Raw genomic sequence first — 11,587 nt, forward strand, 5'->3', positions numbered from 1 at the left:
TTCCCTTCCCTTCCCTCCTTTCCCTTCCCTTCCCTCCTTTCCTTTCCCTTCTTTCCTTTCCCTTCCTCTCCCTTCCTTCCTTTCCCTTCTTTCCTTTCCCTTCCTCTCCCTTCCCTCCTTTCCTCTTCTTTCCTTTCCCTTCCCTCCTTTCCTTTCCCTTCCCTTCCCTCCTTTCCTTTCCCTTCCCTTCCCTCCTTTCCTTTCCCTTCCCTTCCCTCCTTTCCTTTCCCTTCCCTTCCCTCCTTTCCTTTCCCTTCCCTTCCCTCCTTTCCTTTCCCTTCCCTTCCCTCCTTTCCTTTCCCTTCCCTTCCCTCCTTTCCCTTCCCTTCCCTCCTTTCCCTTCCTTTCCCTTCCCTTCCCTCCTTTCCCTTCCCTTCCCTCCTTTCCCTTCCCTTCCCTCCTTTCCTTTCCTTTCCCTTCCCTTCCCTCCTTTCCTTTCCCTTCCCTTCCCTCCTTTCCTTTCCTTTCCCTTCCCTTCCCTCCTTTCCTTTCCTTTCCTTTCCCTTCCCTTCCCTCCTTTCCTTTCCTTTCCCTTCCCTTCCCTCCTTTCCTTTCCTTTCCTTCTCCTTGGACACCCGCCGTGGGGCGGCCGCCGGCAGTGGAACAAAAGGGCATTTTTATTTTAATTTTTTTTCCCCTCTCCCTCCATATTTTTCTCTCCTTAAATCTGACGCCGCGGGGGGCCGGCTGAGTGTCGTTGTCGTGTCCCCCCTCCCATCAATTCCCCAGCGCTGATCGCAGCCCGGCTTTTCATTAGGGCGTTCCGGGAATCCCATTTTTAGGGAGGCGGGTAGCCTCTGTCCTCAGCTGATCTCTCCACGGGTGAAGGGTAAACCCCGAGCTAATCTCTTCCTACGCGACCCGGCTTTATCCGCCGGGGACCCAGCACCGCTTCAGGAACAAACCTGCGGGGGTTATTCAAACCCGGGTGGGTGACCCTAAATAAACGGGACCGGGCAAAAAGCCTCCGGGTAGCCCGGAACGGAACGGCACTCGCCCGGTTGCGGCGGGGGGGCCCAGCGCGGAGCCCCCCCCGGGCAACCCCCGGGGGAACGGGGAGGTCTCTGCCCGCTGCCAGCACCGCCCGGTTCGGTTCGGTCCGGTCCGGTCCCTCGTACCTGGCAGCCCCCGGGGGAAGAGGGAGAGGGGCTGCGGGCCCCGGCGGAGCAGTGGCTGGGGGCGTGGGGGGGGGGGGGACGACGACCCGGAGGAGTGGGGTTGTTCCAAGTGGAAAGCGAGGAGTGGAAATAAATGGGGAGAAGCTCGGTCTAGATGCTAATCCCGTCGCCAGCATCTGCTTGGGGGTCAAAGTGAAGAGGCTGATCTCGTTTACACCGCTGCTGTGCTTTAGGGCTCGTTCTTTTTTAAGCCCAGCTTAAAAAGGTTCCTTAGGTAGCGAGCAGAGAGCGTTCACCCGAGGAAGAGACAGCGGCGTGGACGGTCCTGCGTGTCCCGCGCAGAAAACCTCCGGGATGGTTACGACGGTTGGCGCATCGGTCGCTGCGGTTTCAAGGCAGGCTGACACCCAGATGGTATTAATGACATCCTCCCCAGCAGGGATTTCGCGAGGATCCCTGCTCGTTACCTTTTTCAAAGGCCCTCGAGCGGGACCGAAGCGTTGCGCGAACCTTGCGCTGCCCCTAAGCAGAGGGATTTGGCCAAGCTGATGCGCGACTCGCTGGACGCACGCCACATACCTTGTCCCACCGCTCAGTGGGGGCAAATCGTCCAGCCCGCCTTGCCCACCTCTCGCTGAAGAGTTGTCAGGCTGATCTACCAGGTGCTTCGCTTGCTGTTCAGCTCTGCGTATTCGGGGTATGGTGTTTAAATGTTCAGAGCGGTGATAGATCAAAGCAAGGAGCCTTTATTTTTATTTATTTATTTGTTGATTCGCCCCCCACCCCACCCCACCCCCCCGTCTGCTATATTTAAGTCTTTTGTTGTCACCCACGTCAGAGCTCAGGCAGGACAGCAAATTCTTTGGGGCTGGTGCTGTTTGTCACTCTGCATTAGTATGACAGATAGCACAGTCCTAGTAAAATGAATAATCGGGTCATAATTTAAGCACTATTTGTTTTTTGTTCCCCCCCCCCTTAAAATTGGCACCTTGTTTATCCTTCTTCTCAAGTCTATCAGATCAACTTTTGTTCAAATTTTACAAAGTAATATAACCTAAACCTCCGCCTTACAAAGTATGGATTTCAGGCTTAAGAAATGAAAGTTCTGGAAATGGAAGTTCTGCAAAACATGAGTGACCGAAATAGAAATTCTCAAACCACCTCAGCTGTAGTTATCTCTTAAGGTGCCGTATGATGGGATACTTGTCTTACAACCATCTCAAACATTTCTTATTACTCATTTATTCTAATAATAAGCTGTATTTTCTCTGTTAACCTTCATCCCAACAGGAGCCACAGCCAGAAGAATCCTCAAACGATCAGTTGTCACATAGGGATCAACTCAGAAAACAAGCAGAAGGAGTCCTATTAAGCTATAGTGAATGTGACCTGATAGTTAAAGACGGGGACAATTTCAGTATAACACTGTGACAATTCCCAGCAAGCTTGACACAACGATAAATACAATTTGTTCCTTGTAATCCATGTTATTATTAATTAACATGGTTCTTGGGGGTTACGTTGTACTTTGATTACATTTTTAAAAATGAAGACAAACATCAGCACACTGCAGAGTTAGGATTCGAAGAAAACAGAACAAGCCCCAAATTACTTCCATCAAACACTTCCATATTCATATAAGGTAAACTTGCCTCCCTGATGACTAAAATATTTTAGGAAGAGAATATGTTCTGATTATCATCTTCAGGGCATCTTCAGTGACGTTTTATGGCAGTGGTTTAAAATAAAAATCTTAGTCATTCAACATTCTAACTGAAAGCTACATATTATGCAAGCAGTTTATCAAACCCATTGAGATACCTGCCTAGTAGTAATGCAACAATAAATAATGATAGCATTTAAAGAGATTTTTATCATTGGTACTGTCAGATCTGATTGAAATGTTATGAGCACTGAGGTTAAGTATATGAAGGCAATAGAACGTTAGATGAAGCACGCTCGAGAGAGTTGTATTTCCCAAGTGGAGCTGGGGGCAGAGACTTGTAGCGACGATGGCTGTAGCCAGCTCATTGCATGGCAGCAGTCTGAGGGTGGTATTTGGCGAGTTGGGAGCCAGGCAGGAGATTCTGCGCTCCAGGAGAGTTAAACAAGTAAGAATACAGATGACACCCTTAGAATTTGTAGTAGTGCCTCCCTCAGCACGCACCACCTGAAGAACTCCGAAGGAGAATGAAAACTACGTGGCACGTTGTTATTTTTGTCTTTGCACGCGTGTACGCGCTCGCTTCTCCTCTCTCTGTCTGAACCACGCCGTCCTGTCCGTTGCTTGGGGATGCAGGAGAGGATTTGGTTAACCGTGCTACCGCCTGATGCTTTATCAGAGACCAGATCTACAACCCAAGCCTCACCAGGAGGTCACTTATCCTTCAACTTCCAGAAGTTTTTACAGTACCCAGGGAGCAAGAAGTGCCTATTCCTGTTAACCGTGATCCCCTCATTCATCCAGTCGCTGGCACAGTTAGCCTTTGAACCCTGAAATGTTTATTTCTGGGCGGGGTTTGTTTTATTTCGTTTTGGTTTTGTACCTCCCTGGCTGCAAATGAAACCTCTTCAGCCCAGCTCAAAGCTTATTCATCATGAAAAGCCTACTTTGCTGGCTTTTGGACCGTAAACGTTTTGTTCATTCTTAGCATGTGTAGAGGCCTGAATAGATCTCCATGAGAGCTCATAACCTGCGCTTGTCTTGGCCAGAGATGCAGACACAGAGGACGAAAGCCTTGCATGGCTGATGGACATCAGAGTTCAGTGCTGCTTTGCCCAATTCCTTCCTGTCTCTCCCTGTAATAGAAGCCCTGGCCCTGAATTAGGCAGCCAGGCTATCTACATAGTGTAATGGGAGAGAGAAGCACCAAAAAGGCAGGTATCTATGACATTTTGAAACCAGGCCAACTGGGCCACTGTGAGACGCTCCACAGCCTGGGATACCGAGGCAGCGACGCAGAGGCATCCTCAGGAGGCTAAGTACTGATGAAGTTTCTTCTTGCATTAGACATCAGGGATGGGAAAGTGGTTTTCCTCATGTAAGTGTTTTCTTCCTCTAAAGATGCAAGTTTATGCCTCTCTTCTACTTGGTTTGGAGCAGAATTGGATAGGAGCCTGTCTTTCTATGAGAAGATGGGGCCTAAAATAGGAAAGGGTTTTCTGCTTCTTTGGCCAGACCTTTCCCCTGTTGCGTCGATCAATAGTAACGAAAGCAGGGACTCCAGCCTTGGTTTTCCACGTCCTGCCGATGACCTGAATCAAAGTGGCGGAGACACCTTCCGTCTCTGCACTGGTTAATGTCGGGCGAGTGGAGGACGCTCGGGGATTGCCTGCTGGAGAAGGCCAAGGAGCGTGAAACATGCTGGCGTCAGGATTTTGGATGAGATGCCAACTCAACTCAACTCTGGGAATGCAAGAGCTTGGAAAATGCGGTGGAGACAGGTTTCTCCACTGACAGGTCACACGCAGGCATGAATTTTGAGGATCTTGACTGTCAGCTTTGACTGAAACAGCAGATGCCTGTGATTCAGCTGGGTAGTCATGCAGCTTTAGATGTCAGAAGGTAGATGTTCACAGTTTAGCTAGTTATTTCTCTTAATGATCACTTGCAGGGGGTCTTCAGGGAGGACAAACTGCACCCCCGGAGCTGCTCAGTTCCCTTCCCTGTCTCTAAATGGTGCCTAGTGTAACCAGCCCTTCCTTTTAGGTTCTCACCTCTAGGTTTATCTGTAAGTCTCTCTCACAGTTCCTTTTAATTTCAGTAACAGTGAGAATTAATGCTCTGCCTGTGTTGGTTTGTGTGAATGATCTATTTGAAAACAGAAAGAAACGAATCATCCTAGACCAAACTGGCCCTAAAGTACCGTGCATTCGGGGCAAAACTGGTTAGTGCGGGGTGCCTCAAAGGAAGAAGGAAAGTGCCCTATAAAGCATTTTATTTGTTTTATGTAAAGCACAAACAATTTATGGAAATGGCATTTAACTGATTATTCAATGTCCAATTATTCACATCTAAAATAATTCCTGAAGTTGGAGAAATAAAACACTGAATGACTCCATTTAGGAAATCCTTTTGACTCAAGTGCTTTCCTTGAAACAGCAAATAGCTGGATGACCTCAAGCGCATATTTAATTGTGCCTTGTAATAAAGTAATGTAATTAGCAATTACTTAGGAATGACGCTTTAAGATACTTAACAGCTACTACAGGCATTCATTTATTCAAGAGGTTTTGTTTTCTTTTGACTTCTTGTAGTATAAACTGAATTCCCTTCTGAATGTAGCTCACACGTGAGCTCTCCAAATGATTCCTCAGGGTCTGCAAAGGTGAGCAGATTTGTTTGACAGCAGATCACTAATGGCTGTAGGGTTTTCCTTTCTTAGAGGATAAAACTAAGCTTGCAGGAGGGCAGCGCAAGGCACACATTTAGCCAGGCTCACAGTGTATTTGCCAAGCACACGGGCCAGCACTTTAATATTTTTTTTTCTTCCTTTTTTTTTTTTCCTTTTTTTTTTTTTCCCCCACCAGGTACTGAAACGGGTAGTGGCAGGTTTGGTGGCACTGACCTGTGTATCACTTCACGGTGGTTTACATTTTGCTGGCAATGGAAACATAGCGCAGGTGGGCAGCTCTGTCTTAATAAACATGAAGAGAACAGAAGGCTATATGTGTGCATAGTTTTCTTATCATTAATTGCATGTTAATTTGAAAGCCTTCAAATAAAAAATGGACTGTATAATAGAGGCAAAAAAGAGAAGCAGACTAGATTTTAAAAGTGCTACTGGACTGCGATTGCATAAAAATACTGATATGCCCTTAAATTTGGGGACAGTGATTAAATGAATAAATTAGCTTACTAGTTGGAATCCAGATTCACATGGGTTCTGTTACCTTGGCTGAAGAAAATAGCAATTCCTGTTCAAAAGTCCTGAACCACGGTGCAGGAATATCACGCTATTTGTATAGGGACAACAACGTGCTTAGATTATTTCTTTGCCACTACCGAAGAGTTCAGTAGAGCCCAAAGCCTGTTCGCGTGTTTTGCATGCCGGTGTTTCTCTCTGCTGTTGCCTGCTATTCAGGGACGGCCTGTATCACGCTATATGGGGACGTACATCACACCAGCTGAGGCTGCTGAGAAAATGCGATAATCTCTTTAGTGCTGCCCATTTTGATGTGCTTGGAAGGGCTTACTAGGCACTAACATGTGGGCTTACCTGGGGAGGCATTAGCGCTATCGCTAAAGTACGTTCCTTCAGTAGCACTGTCCCATTTTCATCCCGTTCACTCGTCCTACAAGGAAGCAGACCTGACAGCATCAGGCAAGCGTAGAAAGCAACTCTCTCTTCCCAGTGCTAAAGATTTCTTTTCCTCTGCCTTTACGAGCTCCCCTGCTCCCAAATCTCTCCCTCGTTCCGACCATGGGAATAAAGCCTACCCTGGGGACTACTCAAGGCTTGTTCTAGACCGTGAAAAGAGTAAACAAGGACTGCGCCCGCACAGTGCAGGGTCAATCAGCTGGGCAGGGAGCAGAGCAGGGACAGCAAATTACGCAAGAGAAAGATCTTCATCCTGGGCCGGGCATATTCAGGAAAAGAAATGCCGCGCAGCTATCTTATATTCTGGTTCCAAAGAGAGGCAATTAGGAGTCCAACCCGGGCATGAACAATTCGATTTCCGCTGTCTGTTTTTTATATGGCCACTGGAATGTGTCCTGGGGACCCGCCGGAGCCGAGCACACAGTTTGGCTCCAGGATGTTACAGGGGGAGAGATGCGGACAGATGTATGTCCTGGCACCTCCGACTCCCATTTAGCACATCTGCTTTACTTTTCACAGGCAAAAAGTCCCGCGTGGGGACCTCTCCTGGGCCAGGCAGGACCTGCACCAAATGGGGTAAATGCAGCGACAGAAGCAGGATTTTCCTTATTACTGAGTCTGGGGGTTTCCCTGGTGACCTGCTGCCATCAAACACAGACTGGTAAAAGCTTCAGCTTATCGAGGGGGCAGCACCAAACCACCTAGGTCCCCAAATGTCCTACTCTGTTAAAAAAAAGGGCTCCAATCGCATGCCAAATTTGAAGCACCAGCGGCATTGCTGGCTTCCAGCACGTGACGCAAGTCTTCGTGTCCTGCGGTGCAAGCGCCTGCCTTTCTGGTTTAGTTTAGTCTGCTACATTTTGCACCACCCTCTCCCCCCCCCAAAAAAAAAAAAAACCCGAAAACAAAAACAAAAACAAAAAACAGGACATAAAAAGAAAACTGCCAAACTACAGTGGTCTCAAGGGGTCAGTCACTGCAACTCCAAAGTCCCACAGGTCAGCCTAGCAATTTCTTTTCATCTGGAAGCTCGAGAGATTTTGGTTGGTGGGAGAGGGAAACCAGTAGAAAGAATATGGTGTAAACAAAACAAATACGGAAAGGATAATGCCCTAATCATGGAGCAGTCTTAAAAATGTCTGGGGCAGTATTGTGTTGTGCACATCACTAGGAAAGTGTATATTTAAGGCGTAGAGTCCTTTTGAAAGGCATACATCTCAAGGTATAGCCATAAATGGGTACGGTAGTTATTTCTTCATCTTTGATTCAGTATTTAAGAGCTTTGCAGTATACAACATACCTTGAAGACTGGGGGTGTACAAGTGTTATCTCTGCAAATGTTGACAAGAGAATTACTGCGAAGTTTATCCTGGCTTTAGTATGCTTAGATATTTATGAGGACTTAATGGTAGGACTGTCCCATCCAAATACCAGGGTGTCACCTGGTATGTCAGAGCACAACGCCATGACGATTACAGCACCGTTCCCGGTCACAGTTTATGTTACTCCTTTGGTACATTGGTGCCACCAGCATACCACAAAGGTAAATTATATTAAATTATTACTTTCTCTGAGCAGTTTTGTAGTATAGCTGTAAAGTATAAACCGCTTTCACAACGTTTCCTATTCTGGCTAAACTGTGGACGTAAATCTCTGTTCAAGTGTTCACAAGAGGTTGTTGTAGAGATGCCCACACCCCTATGCTTTCCAGTGACACACTGGAGCCTCCCTGCTCTCCCTTAGAGGTTTTGTCTGGAAATTGTTATAAACATTGGTCTGTTATTTTGGTTTTGCTTCTGGTCCTGTTTTGCGCCAATCTTCTTCATTTCATGTGGCAGTCCCATCAGATCAGAGAAGTTAAGCCTTTATCAGAACAGAATTTGAATGGGAATAAGACAGAAGCGTGCAGGAGGCAAGGGCCAGCGTTCAGGAGCGTCCCGCTCCCTCTCCAGTCTGCGCCAGGCCAGTGCCTCTGCACAGGGTTAGGATGAGCTGCCTGGAGGGGAGCACTGTCCTGCAGATCAAAAAGTTCAGGGCCAGCTGTAATAACTGGATTCAGAAAGGCGAACATGACAGCAGGGAGGTCAACACTGAGTAGGTTGGAGGTACAGTTGCTTCTGGATCTCGTTTCAGCAAGGAGAATTCGGAAGACCGTGACCAGCCACATCTAATCCCAGTCCTGCCCTTGTATGGGGCTCCGGCAGAGTTTGGGAGAGCAGATACCCTCTGCAGCACTGCCGGTTTTGGCTGCTTCCTCCGCGATGGGTGGGCAGGATCCCGAAGATACAGATTATCCTTCCCCCCCCCCCCCCCCCCCCCGAGTGAAGTGTAACTTTATTGAATCAGGGTAATCACATTAGAATTACGCTATGGATGATGTATCCAAGATGGTTAGGTCTTCAGATACGTAGAGGAACGCTCAGTGAGTCAGCCCTGCAATTTTTGGTGGAGTAGGTCTATTCCGGCGTGTGGGTGTTCGCAGAACAATTACGTAAGTGTCAGGGTAGTGAGGAACTTTTGACATTTCTGGCAGCTTAACGGAGTTCTTTTCAGTCAAAAATACACTAATTGTTGTTCTCTTGCATTAAACACACATCATTGCCTTAACTGGATTCGGGGGGCATTTTTTTCAGCGTCAGTTGTCAGGGCAAGATATTGGAGCGGTTTTATTCTTGAGAAAACAGGAGATTTTTCACAGTTACAGTGAGACGAACATTTGTGAGAACTGTTTTAAATCATATAAGAGGGTGCGAAAGTTGCTATGCCATATGCCTGGAATTTACTATGGTAAAGCTAATTGCTGCCACTGAATGCAAGGGCCCGTCAGCATTTTCATCATCACACCCACCCTCAACACCTTTTCTCTCTCTCTCTTTTTTTTTTCCCCTGAGTTTTAGTTTGCCTGACTTTTTTGCCTATATAGTTTTCGGCCTGCAGAAAGCTAATGCAACCTCCAAACTAACGCTTGAAATGCATTATGGCCCACATTCAAGGTGAGTAGGTTCGGTACCCCACTGAAGTGGGGTGGATTGAATTACAAGGCAACTGCTTTTCTACATGTGTTTCAGAGGGAAAGAAGGAGAACTGGTTTGTCTCCCAAGAGCAAGATACCAAAATTAGTCAGACTAGGTCAGTGTCCAAATGGCATCTTCAGAGAAGATTTCTCTCTAAAAATTAAATATGAAAGAAACAAAAACTGATAGCTGTTTTCTTTCTTATTTGATCCGAGTTGTGCCTTTGGTACCAAACCCCTCCAGTCAAACTAGCCGATGGCTTTTTTTTTAATCTGGATAAATACGAAATATTTCAAATGATCATGACCTTGATATACTGTCTCTTCTTTTAGATGGTACAATTAATGAGCCAGGTCACAACTCTGAATGGTGCTGGGCATCCAGCTGACATGCCTGAGCGATCGGCTAGCAAAACAGCATTTGTCCACGGATCTTGGAGAGTCAAATGGCTATAGGATGTTTTTCACCTATAAAAGTATACTTTCTGAAGTCGGTCAGAGAAAAGGGCTCTGTTACATGCTCTGTGGGTTCAGAAGAAGAACTGAACCTACCAGCTGTGTTGGTGCTCGTCCACACACAGCACGCTGGCTGTGTTAGAAAGTCCTTACCGAGACTGGAAGTATGTAAGAAGAGGACTTCAGCATTGACAGTGTGCGGTGAGGAATCCCTGGGATAACCTGTGTTCTTTGGGCTCCAACCAATATATTTTTGGCCAGGAATTTTCCTAATTAGTGAGGACAACTTCGGCCTGGATGTTCTGGCTTAATGATATGTACATGATGCCAGCTCAGACTCTTAGCATAAGGGGGTACCTTTTGTGACTTGTCTCTGAAAATAGCAGACTCGAAGTTTGAATCTGAAGTCGCTGCAATCATCCAATTGCTTCTGCAAAACTTAGAAAGTTCTGGAGATCTGCAGCGTGAATCCATGGCCTTATATCGCTCGCAGCCTGGTGGACTGAAGGGATTCATTGTTCTGGTGTGTGCAAGAGGAATTGCTTAAATCCAGTGAGCAAAAACAAAGGGACTCTCAGTGCCTCATATTTCCTCCCCAGGATTTATGCAAAGTAAATAAAGGAACCGAGTCTTCTGCCTTGAGTGCTCGGGATGAGAGCACTCTTCACTCCAGCCCAGTGCTTTCAACCGCCACCCGTGTTGATTCACGCAGTTACTCAGAGAGAACTGGAGGCAAATAAGCATGAGTTCTTGCATACCAAGAGCTCTCTATGCTCACTGATAAAATTAATCTCTCTTAGAATCAGACACAGGCTGATTATTTAAAAAGAATTGCTCCTGCTCCTTTGAGGCTCATTAACAACACACGTGATGCCTCTGCTATGTCAGGTGGACAAGAACTGTTACAGGTAGGGAGAGGTCACCTACCCACACCATCCAGCTTCAGGGCAACTCAGAAACGTACAACGGGATATTTCCTTGGAAGGGTTTTGCTAGCTGGACTTTTTTTTTCCTGAAAACTTACAAAAGTGAATGTATGAATACTGACTGCATTATTAGTTGGTAAAGCTAAGAGATATACTGCTATGGGAAAATACTGACTACGATCTGCTAATTGTCAGTTGCATACCTGTCTGTCTCTATTGAGGAGGTATCAGATATCGCTTGAGTCAATCACTTTGATGCTATTTATCTCATCTGAGTAAGATGGGCAGTATTCTCCAGCTAGAGACTGGACTAGAAACAAATAGAGCAGTAGGTATTCTGGGTTTAGTGGTGAGGCAACTGTAGGTGAATTGACCCAATTCCCTTCATCGATATGTTCCACAAAAAATAGCAACTGTAACATTAAAATAGTAGCAAGAAACAATAGGAAAATTCATGGCCATTAGAATAACAGCAGTCTATGCTGTGAAAACCACTTTAGATGTAGTGCCTCGCCTCCCTGTGAGTGGTGTTACGGTGGTTTTTCAGACTAGGTTAGCTGACATAGTAAGGCAAAAGCAGTGCCTGGAGTAGGACCCATGATGTTGATTGGCTTTTTGCTCTTATAAGCATAACCCGTATCGATTTTGTAACCGAGTCCTGCGAAAATATATTGCATATTACTTTGGAAGGCAAATGAGGCCAAAATTGCAGAGGAATTAACCAAGGGCTTTTTATTCTCAGGGCTTGGAATT

The sequence above is a fragment of the Accipiter gentilis genome, chromosome 34 (genome assembly GCF_929443795.1).
Source record: "Accipiter gentilis chromosome 34, bAccGen1.1, whole genome shotgun sequence".
In the NCBI taxonomy this organism is placed as follows: domain Eukaryota; kingdom Metazoa; phylum Chordata; class Aves; order Accipitriformes; family Accipitridae; genus Astur; species Astur gentilis.